The 19,908-nt window shown below is 42.2% G+C and overlaps 1 protein-coding gene across 4 annotated transcripts in view; it reads right to left on the bottom strand.

Annotated features, from left to right (window-relative positions):
- The window catches only part of ZNF423 (zinc finger protein 423), a 438,674-nt gene that overhangs the window by 254,412 nt on the left and 164,354 nt on the right, over nucleotides 1-19,908 (bottom strand). Inside the window, exon 1 of one of the 4 annotated variants that reach the window (XM_069082545.1) lies at nucleotides 16,320-16,450. The exons of 1 other annotated variant lie outside the window; for it this stretch is intronic. The gene's annotated coding sequence lies outside the window, so the exon portion shown is untranslated. Of the gene's footprint in view, nucleotides 1-15,254; nucleotides 15,436-16,319; nucleotides 16,451-19,908 lie in introns of those variants that run through there. 2 more of the 4 variants (XM_069082546.1, XM_069082542.1) reach the window with 2 other exon arrangements.

Raw genomic sequence — 19,908 nt, 5'->3', positions numbered from 1 at the left:
ATCATCCTATGTATTTTATACAAATTTTATTCAGAAAAGGAATCCATAGATTTCACCCGACAGTGAAATGGCTCACTGACACAGAAAAGGTTAAGAATCTCTACCCAAGAGAGAATGAGGTGGATGGGGCAGAAGGAGGAGCACAATGGGTGATGATTACCTAGAACCCAGAGAGGTGGTGAGAGGTGCAAAGGATAGAGTTCAGCACGTTTCATCCGTCCTGAAAGATAGAAAAGAAAAGCTGCCTTCACACAGAGAACTTTAGCAAGTGCTCTCCTTGAAAGAGAAGACGTTAAAAAGTGGCTCAGTTGAGTATTAAGTGCATTTGCCACTCACGGGCAGAAGGCGCCGGCACAAGCATGAAAGCCCCACCACTCCAAGAGCTCCCTTGCATGTACGGTGGCAATGACTCGAAGATGCAATGGCCCACACAACACAACTCTTCATGGAGATGTCATGAAAGTTGTGATTCCACCTGACAGCTGGGTCTGGGTCTAACAAACCAGAATCTCACCCAAAGTCCCTGTCTCAAAAAGAAACTGCTGGACCAAGGTGTGCTCCCTCTCATGTTCCTCAGGGCAGCCGTAAACCACTCCTGGTAATTAGATTCTACCCAGTATTATAGTCGTTTATGCACCTGGATATGAGGCAGCTGGGTAGCAGAGTGGGTAGCAGGCCTCAGACAATTACTAGCTATGTGACCCTGGGCAAGTCAGTTAACTGCTGTTTGTCTCAAGTTTCCTCAACTGTACAATGGGGATGATCACAGCACCTACCTAGCAGAGATAGCATTTGTAAAGAAGGGCTTATAATAGTGCCTGACACATAGTGGTGCTATAGAAATGCTTATTCCCTTCCCTCCTACCTGTCTTACTGACCACTGAGAAACCATGAGATGTAGAGGAAAGCAAACTGCGCTTAAAAGTCAGACTTGAGTTCAAGTCATCACCACCACACATGTAACCCCGAGGAAGGGGAGCCCTTGAAGGGAAGGGACTGTTTCATCTTTGTCTTCATATCCTCAGTACTAAGTAGAGGACCTTGCTGGGTACTTAATAAATGTTTGTTGTTAAACCCTGGCTCTGGCCATTTATTAGTCATGCCATGGTGGGTTTTATCACTTAACCTTCATAAATTCTTATCGAATTAAATTATCTTCTCTGAGCCTCAGCTTCCTCGTCTGTAAAATGGGCAAAATAATATGTACACTACTCACTTCAGAAGGTTGTTAGGATACACTTTGTACTTTGTCTAGCATTGCGGAAATAAGAGGTATGTTGCCATGAATTCAAGACGAAACAAATGGCACAGGTTTATCTTTGTTCATGGCGCAGGTCTCTGTCCATTAAGGGTAGTCAATAAATACTTGGGAAGACAATATGGCATATGAAGGTGCTAAGAAGGCACATGCTAGAAAGAATGGCTTATGGAGAGAAGGGGGACTGTCTGCTCCAGGATAAAGGTAAAAAAAAAAAAAACAAATGAAGACTAGTTGAAGCACTAACAATGAGAGACAGCATGGCATAATGGAAAGAAATCAGAACCTCTGAGTATTTAACGTGGCATTGCCATATCTAAGTTCAAATCTCAGTTCTACTAACCAATGTCAGCTTGGCCAAGGGTCTTAACCTCTCTGGGTCTAAATTTCCTCATCTATAAATTGGGGCATTTATATGGATGTCCTCGAAGGTCCCTTCTAGTTAGTTAAAGATTCTATGGATAGCTAACAGGGTTTTTATACAACACTTAAAAGGTTTTTGAAATGCTTTACATTAATTACCTTACTTGGTCCTCATAACAATGTTCTAGTATTGTTATGAGTAGTAACAAGTACTACAAGTAGTAACAAGTACTACAGATGTTATTATCCCCATTTTACAGATGAAGAAACTGATTAAGTTGACTTGCCCATAGTAACACAACTAGGAAATGGTGAAAGTAGGATTTGAACTTGATTGCCTCCCATTTCCAAGTCCAAGGTTCTTTCCGTATTTGCCATGCTGTCTCACTCAATGGAGAAGAAAAGACTCAATGGGGTCATGATTAGTGTTTCATGTATTTGAAGGGCTGTCATATGCAAAAGAGCATAGACTTGTTCTATGCAATTATAGAGGGAAGAACTAGGAGTTGTGAATTAACATTATTGGAAAGTAGATTTTGGATTAAGATAGTTTAAGGAAGAACTTTGCTGACCGGAACTATTCAGCTACCCAGCTTTGGACCAGGTTCTCCCAAAGTAGTGAGTTCTCTGCCAACAGAAGCATTCAGAGGCTGAATGACCACTTATCAGGGATGATATTGATAGCATCCCTTGGGATGGAATATTGGACAAGATGGCCTACAAATAGCTCCTTGGAGACCATCCAGAGAAGAGTGCCCAGGACACTGGTGAAGGGCCTGGAGCTGATATGCAGATCAACTGAAGGACCTATAGGTATATAGCCCACAAAAAGAGAAAATCTGGTAGTTGGGACACGACAGCTGTCTTTAAATGTCTAAAGGGCTATCACTTGGAGGGTAGAATGGAGGATTAAGTTGTCTCTAAGTCCCTTCCAGATCTAATTCCAAGAGCTGGGAGCTAGGATTTGATTTAACAGGTCAAACTAAGAACAATGAATGGAATAATAACAACTATCATTTATATAGCAATATCAAGGTTTGCAAAGCACTTCATATATGTTATTTCATTTGGTCTTCACAACAATCTCCTGAGGTAGAGTAGAAGGGACAAAGAGACAAATTTAAGTTTGATGGAAAAAAAAAAAACATTGGTAACAATTAGAGCTATCCAAATGTGGAATGAGCTACCTCAAAGAGTCATGAGGTCCCCTCAGTGGAGGTAGTCAATCAAAAGCTGGATAACTAGCTTTTTGATTAGGGATCCTATAGAAGGAATTCTTATTGAGGTATGGGCTGAACTCAATCACCTCTGAGGTCCCTTATAGCTCTGAGAGTCCAGGGATGTGAGGCTACACAGAAAAAAAAAAAGTCTGGGCACTGGCATAGATTTAAATTCCAAGCCAAAAATTTTACAAATGTGCCTCCCTCTAGCTCAGTCATTCCCAAAAACCATCAGGCTAAGCACCTGGTTGGGGGAGGTGGGTGAGCAGGGACTTCTTCCTTTGTGAAGTCCCCTGGGGTGGACTGCTTGGGCTACAGTTGGACCAGTGTGCCTAAGGGAGGTGTGAGGGTTCTGTCCCGCCCCACACAGAGAACAAAGTTGTCCTCATGGTGAAACCATTCCCAAAACATACACCCACAATGACGGAACAGCCAGGTGCCGGAAGTCTTTAGGCATTGCTGAGTCTTGAGAGAAGTTTCCCCCATAAATGTGAATTTGCCTCACTGGAGGTCTTCAAATAGGGTCCCAAAAGTTCACTAAGAACCATCTGTGCACACAAGAACCACCATATGGGTAAGCATGTGAAAGAATAAAGGGAAATTCTGGACACCCCCACCAAAATATAGGACGTTGGGCTTCACTGGCTCTATAATGGCATCCCCGTCTTCTCCAACTCTCCAAATCTGCTCATCCTCCAATGCCATCTCCTCCATGAAACCATTCCAGGTCATAGAGGTCTTTCCCTTCTTTGAATTTGAATATTTATGCCTATGCCACTTATCAAATAATTAATCATATCCTACTCTGTGAATTCTCTTGTATTGCATTTCATATTATCTAATCAGTCATGAATATATCTTCCTCCACCTAAAACAAGTCCTTGTTCTAGGCCTCATCATGGAATGGAGGAGAGGTCCCTGGATTCTTGGAGTTATTGGGGAGGCGAGGACTCAAGCTTTAGCAGATTTCTAGCTTGGTAGTCAACTTGGAAAGGCTTTGGCAACAGACCTGATAAAAGATTTTACCCCTGTCATCCAACAACCAGGGGTCAATTTGAAGAGATTTGACATCAAAACGTAGTCCACAAAACGCTGGATTTTTCTAGAGTCAGTATGGCATGTTAGAAAGAGCAATGGATTTAGAGTTAGAAGGCTTGGGTTCAAATCCTAGCTCTGCTACAAGTCAACTAACTGTCACTGAGTGTCATTATTTCACCTATAAAATACACGAATTGGACTAGAATCTCAGGGGCTCTTAATAGTTGAGGTCTATGAACTTTTAAAAAAATATTTTGGTAATTATTTTAATATAACTGAAATCTTTTGTAATCCTCTGATTTTATGTATTTAAAACATTCTGAGAAGGGGTTCATAGGCATCCCCAAACGGGTAAAATGGTATCATTACACACACACACACACACACACACACACACACACACACACATTAAGAACCTCCTAAACTACCTTGACTCAGCAATACCACTACTAGGCCTCTACCCCAAGGACACTAAGGAGGTGTCCATCTATTGAGGGATGGTGGAACAAATGATGTTACATCAATCAATGAAATACTATTTTGCCATAAGAAATTATGAAAGGGATGGTTTCAGAGAAACCTAGGAAAGCTTGAACGAACTGATGCAGTGACATAAGCAGAACCAGGAGAACAATTTCTACGATAACATCAACACTTTAAAAACAAACAAGTCTGACAGTCATAAGAACTCTGATCAATATGATGACTGACCATAATTCCAGGAGACCAAATATGCTTTTCATCACCTGACAGAGGTGGTAGGAGGCTAATGGTAAATTTTCATCATGAGCATTTACATCTCAGAAATCAGCAGACACTAAAAGTCAGGGGGCAGCTAGATAGTACAGTGGGTAGAGCACTGGGTCAGAAGTCAGGAAGATGAATCTTCCTGAGTTCAAATCTAGCCTCAGACACTTACTAGTAGTTGTGTGACCCTGGGCAAGTCACTTAACTCTGTTTACCTCAGTTTCCTCACCTGTAAAATCAGCAGAAGAAGGAAATGGCAAACCACTCCAGTGTCTTTGCCAAGAAAAGCCCAAATGGGATCACAAAGAGTTGGGCATGAGTGAAAAACAACCAAACAACAAAAAGGGGCGGGTGGGGAGGGAGGGCGGGTTATGACAGCCTCTGAGGATCCTTGTAGTTCTGTATCTATGATCAAATGATCCTACAGCATCAGTGTGTGTCTGGCTCTGAAACTATACAAAGGTATGATCTTGGGCAAGTCACTTTCCTCACCCATAAAATGAGATTAGATTAGGTGACCTCTGAGGTCCCTTACCAGCTCTAGACCTAAGATGCCATGAGCAAAATTCTATTACTTTTACATTTCTTTCTATGCCTTATAGAACTTAGCATAATGAATTGCACATACTAGAGACTGCTCTAATTTGTAAGTGTCAAAGGCTATCAGGCAGGGTGTCCCTGGAGGGCTTCTCCTAATAGAATGTAAGGTCCTTGCTTTGTTTTTTATTTTTATATCTCCAGTACCTAGTACAGTGCCTGCACATATGTAGCAGACACTTAATAAAAGTGTGTGTGGTAGAATAGAGAGTGAAATCTGTTTGTTTACTGAAAAATTGCTTTCTGATGCAGCCTTCAATCTTGTCATTCCAGGATGGCTTAGATATCTGTTGTTTTTGACTCTTCGTGACCTCTTTTGGGATTTTATTGGCAGAGATTACTGGAGTGGTTTTCCATTTCCTTCTCAAGCTCATTTTATAGATGAGGAAACTGAGGCAAACAGGATTGAGTAATTTGTCCAAGGTAACTCATAGTAAGTGTCTGAGGCTGGATTTGAACTCAGGAAGATGTGTCTTCCTGACTCCAGACCCAGCATTCTGTCCACTGCGCTATCTAGCTGCCCTGGCTTAGGTGTAGCCCTAAGAAAAGACTAGGTAGACAAAAGACTTCTTGAAGTCTTTTTGAGCATAAGGTAAGCAACACTCCCCAGAGTACGATATGGAACTTCAAAAAATAACACATTCCCTTTAGAATTTTACTTGAGTCCAAAATATGAATTCTCAAATTATATAATATTTTGAGATCAGCCAGCTAAATAACTTCAGTTCCAGTCACCTACATGAGATGTATACTGTTGTTGCCTTTGCTTCCTGCCAGCCAATCTGTATAGATCTACCTAAGGAAGCCTAATTATGAATCCCAAAAGCCCTTTAATAAACAACAAACACATAAACTGAGCAATCCTAGGGGTCAAACAAGTTATCAGCCCATTCTCTCCCACCCCACCCCTCAAAAAAATTCCCATATATATTTACCCATTTATAACCTAGTTTCACCTGGCTAGCCTTCAGGTATGTTGATTATCCTAGTAAAAAGGAGGTTCTCCAGACACAGGAGTCTATGAGCTATGTGCCCACCCTTCCACCAATCCCCAATCCCTAGCTAGCCCCCTATGTCTTTCTTGCACCGACTGAAGTATGAATTCAGCATTCAGTACTAATGTAACACATAGTTACATAGACTGAGTAATGCTATAGGTCAAACTGCCTCCCTATCCCCACTCCTATTCCCCCCAAAACACCGTAACACATTTTCACACTGATAATTTGGTTTCACATGGTTAGCTTTCAGGGGTGTTGATCATCCTGTGTTCCCAAAAGCCTGTATCGTAAAGGGGTTCCCTCCAAAGTCAAGGGTCTAGTTGCTATGTGGCCACCTTCCACTGCCCTCCAGCCAACCCTACCACCTCTTTCCTGCACAGAGTGAAATGTGAATTCAGCATCCAGGGGGGATGTTGCCACCTTCCAGATTGGAGGCAAACTTCCAGCTAGCTGCAGGACAGCTGCCACAGAACACAGAGTCCAGGTGTCAGAAGGAAATTAAAATAAACGACCTTGCTACATTTTTCATCATCCATTCATAAAAAATACAACAGCGACGTGAAAGAAAAATAGGTCAGCTCAGTCAGATTTACGGTGACTTGGAAGTCTAAACATCACCCTTAATGACTCCAGACCAATTCAGCTCCTGGAGGGCAGGTCTTTGTCCTATAGGCCAGTCAAAGCTGCCCCAATAATTCAGAAAGGGCGAGATATTGTCTGGATCACACAACATTCTGCCACATTAAGTCTCTGCTCAGGAAAGGGTTACAAGGTAGTCAGGATGGAAGATGGCACTGATTCTTCTCCCAGTTGTGTCCTGTTGTGAGAAAACCCAATATACAAAAACCCAAATTATCAAAGTCTTGCATTTCTCATATGACTAAAAGATTCTTTGCTTTGCAAAAAGCATTCTCTCTAAGAGATATCTTAAAGAGCCAATGCCCCCAAGAGCACTCCAAATCTGATTTGATTTACAAAAACTCAGACTCACTAGTTTAGTTCTCAGGAACACAGCTCTTCTAGAAAGTGAAGTAATCTTGTACTATGAAGTCACTGATCAGAACGAAATCAGAATTTCACCTACAAATGAGATTCACCAAGTACCCCCTTCTCAGGAGTCTAATGTTTACAGCTTGTCTCTCCCCCAACTCCCAATGTCTTCATCTTGCACCTGGAAATCAACTGAGTCAGTCTCTGTCTCTGTCTCTCCCCCCCCCCATTCCTCATAGCTTGGACCTCATAACACACACACACTCATTCCTCATAGCTTGGACCTCATAAAACACACACACTCATTCCTCATAGCTTGGACCTCATAAAACACAGACACACACACACACACACACACATACACACACACACACACACATACACACATGCCCCTTCCTCACTTCCCACATTCACCTACCTCGTCATTGGCTCTGAGGATGCTCAAAGACAGAAAGCAATGCACTGAGAAAAAGTCAACTTCTCCTTACAAGAGCAGGTTAGAGAAGAAACTTCAGCTCTTTCCTCTGGCTCAGTGTTCCCTTTAGATCCCTCCCCACCAGGTGACAGATGGTAGCAAAGCCTTCAGGTGGCAGCCCACATGCCAGGTAAGGTCTTGCAAGTTGTTTTTTTTCCCTTCTCACCTGCACCCAAAAAAGGCTAAAATAAGAACATTTTTTTTTCCTGATACATATATAAAGCAGGTGTGCCTCGTTCTAAGAAACCTCCCAAATGTACAAAACTCAAGAAGCTAGATGGTGATTATCTGCTTTACAAAAGAATTCTTTGCTTTACAAAAGGATTCCCTGCAGGGTTCCTTCAAACAGTTAGCTTCCCCTAGTGCATTTAAGTGTTTGTCTACAGATCATTAACAGCCTGACAGAGGGGGGTAAGAGAAATAAAGCCATTGCCAATTAGAGAACAATCAGAAATGAAAGTAGCACAACCCTGAAATGATAAGGTAAGTCAATGGGATAATAGGATCTGATTTACACACTATTTTTATAGAGAAACATAGAAGGGTAAAGTGAGAGACTTTGATAGAGCTATCTATTTAAAATAATGACAAGGAGAGAGAGGAAGACAGTCACTGTCATCCCAGGAAAGAAAGAAAGAGGGCATTTGAAATGGGAAGAAGGGCTACCAAAATGAGGTACTCCATCTTAGGTGGTAGAGAGATCACAATTCTTGGGCTCACTAAAGTAAGGAAAGAAAAACAAAGTTTCAGTGAGACCAACCCTTTCAACAGGCAAGAAGCAGCCCAAACATCCAATCCATAACCATCTGTGTTCCTATCTCTCCATTCTACAGGATCTCTTAAAGTCCCTTCCAACCCTAAATAGTTTATAATGCTAAGAATCTATGTCATTTCTTAGATAAAGATGATGGTCTTGCTTTCCTAGAAGATTTTGATTTCATTAATGAAGTTGACTAATAGAATCCTGGAAACACAAAACACCAGAATTGTAATGATGTTAAAGATCCTACAGAGAAGAAAACTGAGTAGGAAGTAACTTGCCCAAGGTCACACACAGACACAGAAATCATTCTTTCAACAAACATTAAGTACCTACTATGTGGCCAGCCCTGAGGTAGGTGACATGAAGCATAAGTCACAGTACTCCCCAAAGAGTTCAGGTGTTACCTAAATGAAAGAATGAATGGACAGATGGGTGGAGATATATAAATGAGAGAGAGAGAGAGAGAGAGAGATGATGATGATGATGATGATGATGATGTGGGTTACCAATCATTTCACTTGTGCCTTGAACACCAGGTACCCAGAGGCTGTTGGGTGTCTACTTTGTGCATGAGCTTCATCTGTGGTTTTTCCAGCTTCCAACTCTTTGGCTAGTCTACCTTATAGAATCTCAATGTTGTTGTTGAGTCATTTTTTAGTTGTATTTAACTCCTCAAGACCCCTTTTGGGGTTTTCTTGGCAAAGACACTGGAATAGTTTGCCATTTCCTTCAGCTCATTTTACAGTTGAGGAAACTGAGGCAAACAGGGGTAAGTGACTTGCCCAGGGTCACATAGCTAGTGACTGAGACTAGATTTGAACTTCCTGACTAACTCCCTGCCTGATGCTCAATCCACTGTACCATCAAGCTGCCCAATCTCAGTGTTGGAAGGGACCAAAAAGTTCATCTATACCCTCTAACAGAAACTTTCTTTACAACATCTGGACAAGTGGTCCCCCAACCTCTGCTTGAAGCCATCCAGTAATGAGACACAATCTATTTACCTCCAGAGGCAACTCAATGCATTTGGGATATTTCTTTCCTTGCTATCATAGGATAATAGGCTTAGGGCTAGAAGGGCCCTCAGAGGATATCTAGTTCAAACCACTCATTTAACAGATGGAGGCTGAGGCCCAGAGAAGTGAACAACTTGCCCAAAGTCACACAGGTAATCGATGGAATAAGCAAGATTTAAATGTGGGTTCTCTGATTTTAAATCCAGTATTTGTTCCTCTATACCAAAGTCTTTACATTAAGCAGATGATTCATTAGTTCCTCATCATCTAAAGAAGAAAGAGGTAAGATTCAATTCTATCCATTCCATCTGCCACTGAAAAAAAGTGCTGGGTAAGAGTATATAGGAAAAAATATATCCATTCTTATGGCTGAAATAAAAGGACTTTTCTAGGATGAGATAGGGCAGCTAGGTCACTCCACCCTTTTGCCTCAGTTTCCTCATCTGTAAAATGAGCTAGAGAAGGAAACGGCAAACCACTCCAGTATTTCTGCCAAGAAAACCCCAAATGGGGTCATGAAGAGTCAGTCAAGACTCAAGTGACTCAACAAGAGGATGAGAACCTATCCATTCAGGGGAGAGGTTTTATCAGCATTAGGAATTTATGCTTGACAAAAACAGAAAGCTTTCAAAGGGCATAGATGCCTTTTAAGAATGCCACCTATGCTAGGAGAAGAGTTTTATAGTCAGGACAACAGCAAAAATAATGTCTTTTGTCTGGAGAGCCCAAAACAACAAAACGAGGTTGGAACTGCATTCAACTTTTTGTGAATGGACCTTTATCCCTCCCCACCTCAAGTTTCTTGGTATCAGTTTTCTAAAAGGATGAATAGTGTGTGTAATATAGCACCCAAAAATTAGCTATCTGAGTAACAAATCCCCAGTCAGTCCTATCCAATCATCACCAAAACTTCACGTATCTTCAACCCCAATTATTTTCTTTAATAAATCTGTGATCTAGGGGCAGCTAGGTGGTGCAATGAGTAGAGCACCAGCCCTGGAGTCAGGAGGACCTGAGTTCAAACACAGACTCAGACACTTGACACACTTACTAGCTGTGTGACCTTGAGCAAGTCACTTAACCCCAATTGCCTTGCCTTTCCCCCACAAAAAATAAAATAAATCCATGATCTCAAAATCCTTCCACTAGTGCTGACTGCAACCCAACCACGCCGTCTTTTCCATTGGAAATCTTTTCCATATCTTTCCATAAATCCTACATACTCTAATCAGGTCAACAAGCATTTTTAAGCACCTACTATGTGACAGGCACTATAATACACACATTGGAGATTATAGTGCCAATGTAATATTTACAGCACACATGATCACAATAAAAAATCATGACTATAAATATCGCATTACATTCAATAACAAAATATACCAGATTCTCCAGGTAGAGGACTGAACTGAAGCATTTATTTAGACAGCAGAAAACTGAATCCCAAAACCAGCAAGCCTATTCCATCATAGTACCAACAATATTCAGAAGCTATAATAACACTGAGAGCCACAGCATCCTTCAGCCTTCCCACAAACCAATACAATATCAATATCTACTCACAAGCCTAACTGACTCCTTGCCTGAGCATCCTCTCCCCCACCATCTTGCTAGCTCTGACTACCAGCTTCCTGCGGGCTGCTGCACCCTTCAGCAAATTCCCTCCATCACAGGCTCCATGTGATTACATTCAGCCTGTTCAGGGGCAGAGTTTATTTTCAAAGCAGGGGAAGTCTTCAAACTCCCCCCTAGGTGTATTAAGGGGCAGGGAAGATCTTCAAATTTCCATTCCCATTACAGAGACACAAAGAATGGTTAAAAAAAAAAAACAGTCTCAATCCTCCAGGAGTTAACAACCCAGGCAGGGAGACAGCATTCATACAAACAAGAACAAACTAGAGATATACTCAGAAGAAAAGAAATATGAACACACTGCAGGCCTTCCTTTGGTTTGGTTTGGTTTGATTTTTCAGTCATAAGGGTAGTACCTGAGCAGTCCATCTGTCATTCCCTGATCTTGCAACCAGGTCCACCCATCTCCTTTTCCAATTGTACCTGTCTTTGATGCTATCTTTTACATCACTCTTGTGGGCATTACTGGTAATATGCAACAGTTCTTATCCACCATAGTCTCTCCACTCACTTTTTAGAAATTTTGATTCTTTGGAGGTCATTTTGTTTTGTGACTCAAGTCACATCATCAGAAAACTAGTGTTTAAAAGAAAGGTTTTTACAGCAAGATGGAATAACAAAGTGGTTTGAGTACCAGACTTCAAATTGGAAGATCCAGGTTCAAATGCCACCTCTGTTACTTATTAGCTGTGTGATCCTGGGCAAGTCACTTAACCTAAGTCTCAGTTCCCGCATCTATGCAAGTCTATTTATATGTAAACATATGCATATTTTCATACAAGGGTACAAATCTGATGGATAAACATTAACTGTCTACCCATCTGACTACTTGAAATATTATAGGTAATATGCATTCTTCATCTACTTCTTTTATGATTTGGGGGGGGGGGAATGCAGGGCAATTGGGGTTAAGCAACTTGCCCAAGGTCACACAGCTATTAAGTGTTAAGTGTCTGAGGCCAGATTTGAACTCAGGTCCTCCTGACTCCAGGACTGGTGCTCTATTCACTGTGCCACCTAGCCACCCCCATCCACTTATTTTTTCCTGTGTGAATGACTAGGCTAAGCTTTTCTGAAGTGAATCTCATTGAATGAGGTTCTGTAGTTTGGGGGGACACAATACTATACAACATGATGTAATGTACAAAGACGAATCTCTGAAGTGTTAGATAATAACTCCTTAAGAGTGGGAATTTTTCATTCTTACCATTTGTAAACTTAGAACCTAGCAGAATGTTTTTTATATAATAGGCACTTAAAAAATATTTGATTGATTGATTGATTGATAGACTGATTTATTAAACAATTACCTTGTCTATTTGGACTTTACTTTTGTGCAAAGTCTCAGGTTTCAGGTAGGAGAAAACCACTTGGCAACCGTTCTTTACTTGACTCACTCAACCAATGTGTATCTATTAAGAGCCCTGTGCTAGCTGTCTGGGAGAATACAAAGATAAGACATGATCCCTGCCTTCAACTTTTATAAACTACCTGGGAAAACAAAACACATATACACGAAACAGAGAATAAGACATGTCAGTATAAAATCAAGAGCTAAATTCTATAGTTCAGATCTTAAGAACTATGAGATGTTAGAAGAAAAGAAAAGAGGTCAATGCTGGCAGGAGTAGCTGGGGTAGGCTTCCAAGAAGAATTGTGCAGTTTGAAGGGTGAGCAGCAATTTGGATAGAAAAAGAGCAGAAAGGTATATTTCAGGTGGTGAGGAACATGAACAAAGACTGGAAAAATCTGCCTGGGTTGATATAAAACCAAAAGGCAAACACTCCCTAAAGAAAGAAATTCAGAGGTCAGTATAGGGTAGATTCCTCATGGTGTATAAGCATCTCAAGCCAGGACTCCAAGGTCCAGTGTTTGTAAGCCCCAGGGTGTCTCTGATTATCTTGATGAGAATTACAAACTGCTTTAACACACGGAAGTAAGTTAGTTCCCTTGAAATTTTATAACTGAATCTATAGTATGTAGCCCTTTTGGAAAGAGAGAAGTGTCACCAAATCAAACAATGACGGAGCACTGACACTCAAATAATCACAGCAGGGACTCCAAGACATTGTGTCTGTACTGAGCCTCATTCATGGTCCCACACAAGAAGTCAACTAATAGAGGCTTTTTTGAAGATGGTTTTTGATGACGTTATTGGATTCCAATCTACTGTCAGTGGAGAAAAGGGACTTGGTTGACCAGTTAGGGTGGGAATTCTGGATAATGACTAGATAGTACTGAGCTATCCCAGGAAAGATATCACATAAGAGTAGTAGGGAAAAACCTAAGATTGAAAGTTAAAAGGTGTGGGTTCTGCTGCTCTCTAGTTGTAATGTTGGACAAGCCCCTTAACTATTCTTAGCTTTGTTTCTCTACTCTGTAAATGAGGAAATAGATTAAATAATCTCTAAGGTCTCTCCCAGCTCTAACATATTTCTCTATGACCCTGGGAATTACCCTATGGGAAAAGCATCCCTGGGGAAAAGAACCAGGAAAGAGAATTAGATTTAGGGACATACAGCTTTCATCTTATTGGCTGACTCCAGGACTGGTCAAAGATTTGTCTTCCTCCCCCAACCCCTTCCCAAAGGGGCTAGTTATCCATCTTCCCTTTTAATCCCCAAACACTATTGGAAAAGTCAACTCCAATAGTATAGCCATCTGTTATGAGGAACTGTCTTCATTTTTACTTCTAATTCTGCTTTAATGTCTAATTCCACTCTTAGAACTATGAATCTATATGAGATGAACCTCAGGTTACAACCTCTTCACTTGCCTTGCACGCAAATAAAAATTAGCTTTGGAGCTTAGGGCACGGGTTTTCTAGTTTTATTCTCTATGGGCCCGGGAAGCAATGGAATCAACAGAATGGAAACCACGTGTCATATAAATACATAATGCACAAAGAGACTCTACCAAAATACCCTTGACCTTCTAGCTTTTTCCTTGACTTCATAGCTGCCATTATCCCTAGTGAAGCAGTGAATGGAATGGCATTGTCAAAGTGATAGTAGGCCTGCAACAACTTTGGTTGCCAATTTCTCCAGTAGTTAAGCAGTAAATGGCGTTAATCGGAATGATAACCTGTTCAATTCTACATTTATGCAAATAACAAAGTTTTGGCAGTGCACTCGGTGATTTGAACAGCAACACCTGCCAGGAGCCAGTCCATGTGTCTGACAAATTTGCTACTCTATTTTCATAATCTGTGAAATTACAGTACAGGACCAAATCGCTGGCTGCTGGCACATCCCCGAGAAAGGAAAAAGGCAAAAATACCCGATAGCAAACAAACGAAATCCTGCTTTTCCAAAAGAAAAAAGAACTTCGATTCTCCCAGAATTGGGCCAGCGACAAGTAGCTAAATAAACCTCTACCAACTCCTAGTGACAAATAATAATAGTATTTATATTTCAATTCAATTGAATAAGGAAAGCAGCTTACGTTTACATAACACTTCAAGGATGCAAAAAAGCCTTTAGCCACCACCAGTCCATTTGGCCCTCAGACCAGTGTGGTAAAGTCTATAGGTAACTCCCATTTTACAGAAAGGAAGAATGAGGCTCCAACACAAACCAATTGGGTCAAGGTCATACAGCTAGCGATATCTTACATTCTTTAGCACTTTCAAGCCAACAAAGTTATTTCCTCACAACAATCCTGAGGCAAGCAATGCAAGCATTAACATCCCCATTTTAAGAAAGAAAAAGCTGCCAATCAGCGGTGTGAAATGACTAGCACAGGGTCACACCTGGAGTAGTAGCAGAGCCATTAGGACAAGGATAATTTTCTAACTTTAGTGCCCTTTTCACTACACCACAACGGTTTCTCCCCAAGAAAGACTCAGTATCCCAATTCTCCAGCAGCGCCTGAGAGCCGGCCATGGAGGGGAAGTTGGATAGATGCCTCCACCCCCAAAATGCCAGATATGGGAAATCACATGTCAGGAGTGACTGTTTTGCAGAAAGAGAAGGAAAGGAAAAGCAAGAGATGTGAGGATTCTTATTACCAATACCCGAATCCACAGATCTGAGTCTACTCCCACTAGGCGCCTTAAACCCCACCCACAGTTAACTGGGAAACCCACCCCACCTCCTGACGCCTTTACCCCTGCCACCCTTCCTCCGTCTCCCCCAACTCCCACAAAAAATAACCTGATTGGGTGATCTCATTACTTTGTCTGTGGTCCCAGCTTTCCAGCCATGGAGCAGGTAAGAGGGGAGCAGTTCCCAATGGCAAGAAACAGGGAGCAGGAAAACCAAGGTGAAGGCTTTGGGCAGACTGAGTGTACGGTGGAACAGTCCTCTTGCCGGCCAGCGGGATTCTAACTGCACTCCACCCCCACCCCCACCCCACCCCCACCCCTCCCCTCTGCTCCCCTCCCCTCTGCTCTACTCCCTCCTCTCCCCTCTGCTCCCCTCCCTCCCTTGGACTTCTCTCCCCTCTGAATACCCTGGCCTTCACTCAACCAAAGGAAATGAAAGACAGACTAAGACAACAGCATTCTGGGGAGGGGAGGTCAAGATGCTTTCCAGCCGCACACTGTGGCTTTATCACCCTCAGGACAGAAGTTAAGCCCTTCCTCTTTTTCTTTTTCTTTTTTTAAGAGGGAAAAAATCCAGGCATCTCAAAAAAAGTGACTTCTATTTGCTTAAAATTTTGGTTGGGCTCCATTCCCCCAGAAATGCCAAGCAGGCGAGAGCAACAGGCTAATTCAAACCATTCTTGGATGGTTTCCTTCAAAGAGGGGAAGGAAGGGCAGGGGGAGGGGGGGATGAAGGCAAAAGGGGGTTGGGGGATTGAGCCACTCAAAGTCCAAACACTATAACGTTATTTTTTTTTATCCGTTGAGTGTCGGCTATTCCCTATGTATGTGGACTCCTCTGGACAGCAGAGGTGTCTACAGTGACATCCGCTGACAGCCAAGAAGGGCTGGGATGCAGCTCGGGGCTGTCTGCCAGCTATCCTGGTCACCAGGAGGGGAGCGCTAGCCCCTCCCCCACGCCATCCCCGGCCCCAGAAGGGGCAAGTTCACAAAGCGACTTTCAGTCCTCCCCCTACCCCAGCAGCCCGCTCCCCTCCATGCAACCTAACCTTCCTCCCTCACCTTCCCACCCGCTCGACCCCTTCTCTCTCTCAGAAGGGTCAGCCTCTCCTCTTGGAGAGATGAACCCGCCACTGCCTGTCAGTCCCTGATGCGGACATGCTCAGCCAATTACCAAGGGCAGCAACCGTCAAAAGCAGTGGTGAGGCCGGGACTCCACACCCAGAAGCCTCCCCTCGGGTCACTCAGCAAAGCCTCCAAGCAAGCTGTCCCCCAACTGGCTCAGCAGCCAGACAAGCCACGTTTTTCCCTTTTAATTAAGACTGATCCCCCCCCCCCAATGATGTCATTTCCAAAGGCAGCCAATTTTTAGCCAGTCAACTCTGAAATAAAACCGTTAAACACAAAATGAGGCATTTTATAATCCCCTATACATTTTTTCCTGAAGCTGGCACACTGAGAGTGTTTAAATCTGCTGCCAAAAAATTCAACCAATACTTTATCTTTATTTTAAGCCTGTATGTGAGTTAAATATCATTTGTACTTGCTCTTTCCTCCCCTGAAATTCTCCCTCTCGCTTTCTCTGGTCCTCCCATCTATTCCTCTGACTTTCCCTATAGTTTCCCCTTCTCTGCCTTCTTTAGGCAAGAACCCAAGTGTGTGGGTATGTGTCCATGTGCGTGTATCTGTGCTGAACTGAGCTCCAGATGTCAGAGTTGGAACAAAAGTGGCCTTATTGACACTGCTGCCCCAAGAACCATCTCCTTGAATCCAGATGGAAGCAGATTGGGGGGGGGGGGGCAGTGTTTCTAGTTATCTTGTTTTAATACCCTATCCAACCTGGATTAGGGTGATATTCTATGGCCCTGACTGCTTCTGCTGCCACCAACAGAGCTTAGAACTCACAAATGAAACCACAGAGGAAATGAACGTCTATACTACCATGGAAAAATCACTGGATCAAAACACTGGGACACACGGGTTCTAGGCACAACTCTACAGCTAAGTAATTTACAGTGTGGTCTTAGGAAAGTCCTTTCTACTCTCTCACACTCATTTTTGCCATATGTAAAGTAAGGAGTTGACTAGACTACCTCTTCTGTCATTTACAACTTTCATACTCAAATTCCCTTAGGACTGCATGTAACCCAATCTTGGGAGAGGGGGAAGCAACAAAGAAACCTATGCAAAGCTTTGGGACCCCACATATCCTCATTAGGAAGCTGATGTTCCTCAGCTGTATTTGCCTTCTCCACTCCTACTGGATAAGTATCAGCAAGGCCATTTTCGTTAGAATTCTGTAGCATCTGCAGCTTAACGCAGGAGAGAGACAGAGACAGAGACAGACAGAGAAAGAGACAGAGACAGACAGAGAGAGAGACAGGGAGAAAGGCACTACATTCACAGGAGGCTCCTTATTTAGGGAGAAAAAGCAAAACGAGAAGGACTCATCAGCTCCTCAAGAGAAGCTCATTTAACTTTGATGAAGTGGTACACTGTTACCATGATATCATAAGAAGACTGAGGATACTTCACCTGATACTGATGGCATAAAAGATCATACAGAGCGTATTATTGTTGAAAATAATATTAAACATAGACTGTTAGAATATAATGTCAGAACTGGAAGGGATCTTAAAGATTAGGGAATCCAAACTCTTTGCTTGAAAAGGTAATAAACTGAGGCACAGAGAGGGGAAATGAGATTCATGGGAAATCTTCAAACAAAGGTTGGGCGGCCACCCACTAGATGCTTAGGAGAGAGGATTCTCATTCAGGGGAAGATTTGGTTAGAAGGGTCTCTGAGGACCTTTCCAATTCTGAGCTTCTATTATTCCATGAATTTTAGCCTAAATGGCGGCACAGAAAATGAAGGACACCATTAATCCTAACACTATGACAACCCAGAGGGGAGGTAAAAGGTGTGGAGTGGCAAGAAAAGTCACTTTTGGTTTATAATCTCATCACATTTTATTAGACTAAACATAATAAGATCAGACTATGGGGGAAAAATGTTCAACTTCCAGGTTCCAGAGATGACTTCTAGATCAAAACCAGCCTCTTTAACCTCAACTGGGACCACAATGTGAGTATCATGACCTTCTTCATGTGAAAATAATAAATGGTGGGATGTTATTATCAACACTGTGATACCTGACATGTAGTAGGGGCTTAATAAATGCTTATTGACGGATTAAATGAAAACTATTCTTCATCTGGAAAAGAATTTACAACAGGTTTTCTTAAAATAGCATGAATCTTGAATGGATTAAATGGCATTCTGTTGCTGCTTCCCTCTCCAGGAACAGGCATTCATTCTGCAAAAAGCAAACTCTATCAGTACTGAAATTCTCTAAATCTTCTGAGGGCTACAGCAAGTACAAGCAAGGAAAAGCCAAGAGTGCTCACCTGGGAATCGGGCGGCTGATAAAAAGTTGGCTATAGAGAAGCCATCACTTACTACTCACTTGCTGGGGCCAAAAGTCGATGGTCACCAACCATTTTAGGAACCTTTCATTATATATGACTAACAGGATAAAGGAAGATATAATAGGGTCAGAGTCCAGAGCTCTGTGGCTAGTAAGTAACTCTGTTGCTCCTCTGGGAGAGGAAGAAAAGAGATGCACTTCCCTCTGGGAGCGTATGTCTGTGTTCCCTCAGTATTTTGAGTCACTGGTGGCATGCTGCTAAAGCACATTTGTTTTAGTTGTTTCCATAGACTTAAATCTGGAAGACCTTTGAGATTACCTAGTGCAATTCCTTCATTGTACAAATGAAGAAACCAAGACCTAGGAAGTAGGAAGGATTTACCAACAGCCTCATACAACTGGTTTTAGTGGCTAGAGTAAGATTAGCAGGGAAGGGAATAAGTATTTTATTAAGTGTCTATTATCTTCCAGGCACTGTGCTAAACACTTTTAAAATATTATTAGATTAAAACCCAAGTATCCAGAGTCCCTTTTTCACTATGGGGACATGGCCTCCCAAAAGGAAGCCATACTACTTGAGGTCTTCTGTTTGTGTCTGTGCTCTGTCTCCTACATGTGAATGGAATCTTCACCTTGGCAAGGATCACATATTTTCAGCAGACTAGGAACTCCTCAAAGGTAATAATCCCGCTTTCCCCATTGAGTTAAAAGGTCCCCAAAGCCATAGACCATCTCTCTGACAATATTGTCCACCATATGCCCTCTTTTTCTCTGTCACAGTGCCACATAAAGGAATCCAGGAGTGGCCTTGATTCATCTTTGTGTGTGTGTGTGTGTGTGTGTGTGTGTGTGTTTTTGTGTGTGTTTTGGAGGGCAATTGGAGTTAAGTGACTTGCCCAAGATCACACAGCTAGTTTTTGTGGTAAGTGTCTGATGCTGAATTTGAACTCAGGTCCTCCTGACTCCTGGGCCAGTGCTCTATTCACTGTGCCCCTACCTTGATTCATCTTCCTGAGTTAAAATCTGACCTCAGACACTAGCTTTGTGACCCAGGATCAGTCACTTAACTTTTTAATTTTTTTTTTGCCTCAGTTTCCTCTTATGGAAAAAGAACTGGAGAAGGAAAAGGCAAACTGCTCTAATATCTTTGCCAAGAAAACCCCAAATGGGGTCACAAAGTATTGAACATGACTGAAAACTATTTAACAACAACAAACAATAATTGATTACAGTAAGACACCCCAATGCCCGAGCAAGCCAAAAAAAGTCATATAGTTCACCTGATCTTATAAATGGCTGGGCTTTAGGCACCACAGCTGCCTTAGAAATGTCTAC

The sequence above is a fragment of the Petaurus breviceps genome, unplaced genomic scaffold (genome assembly GCF_028583685.1).
Source record: "Petaurus breviceps papuanus isolate PSGF00001 unplaced genomic scaffold, PetGlider_PUasm1.0 171, whole genome shotgun sequence".
Classification (NCBI taxonomy): Eukaryota; Metazoa; Chordata; class Mammalia; order Diprotodontia; family Petauridae; genus Petaurus; species Petaurus breviceps.
The sequence above is the reverse complement of the archived record's forward strand: the minus strand, read 5'-3'. Positions and strand labels throughout refer to the sequence as shown.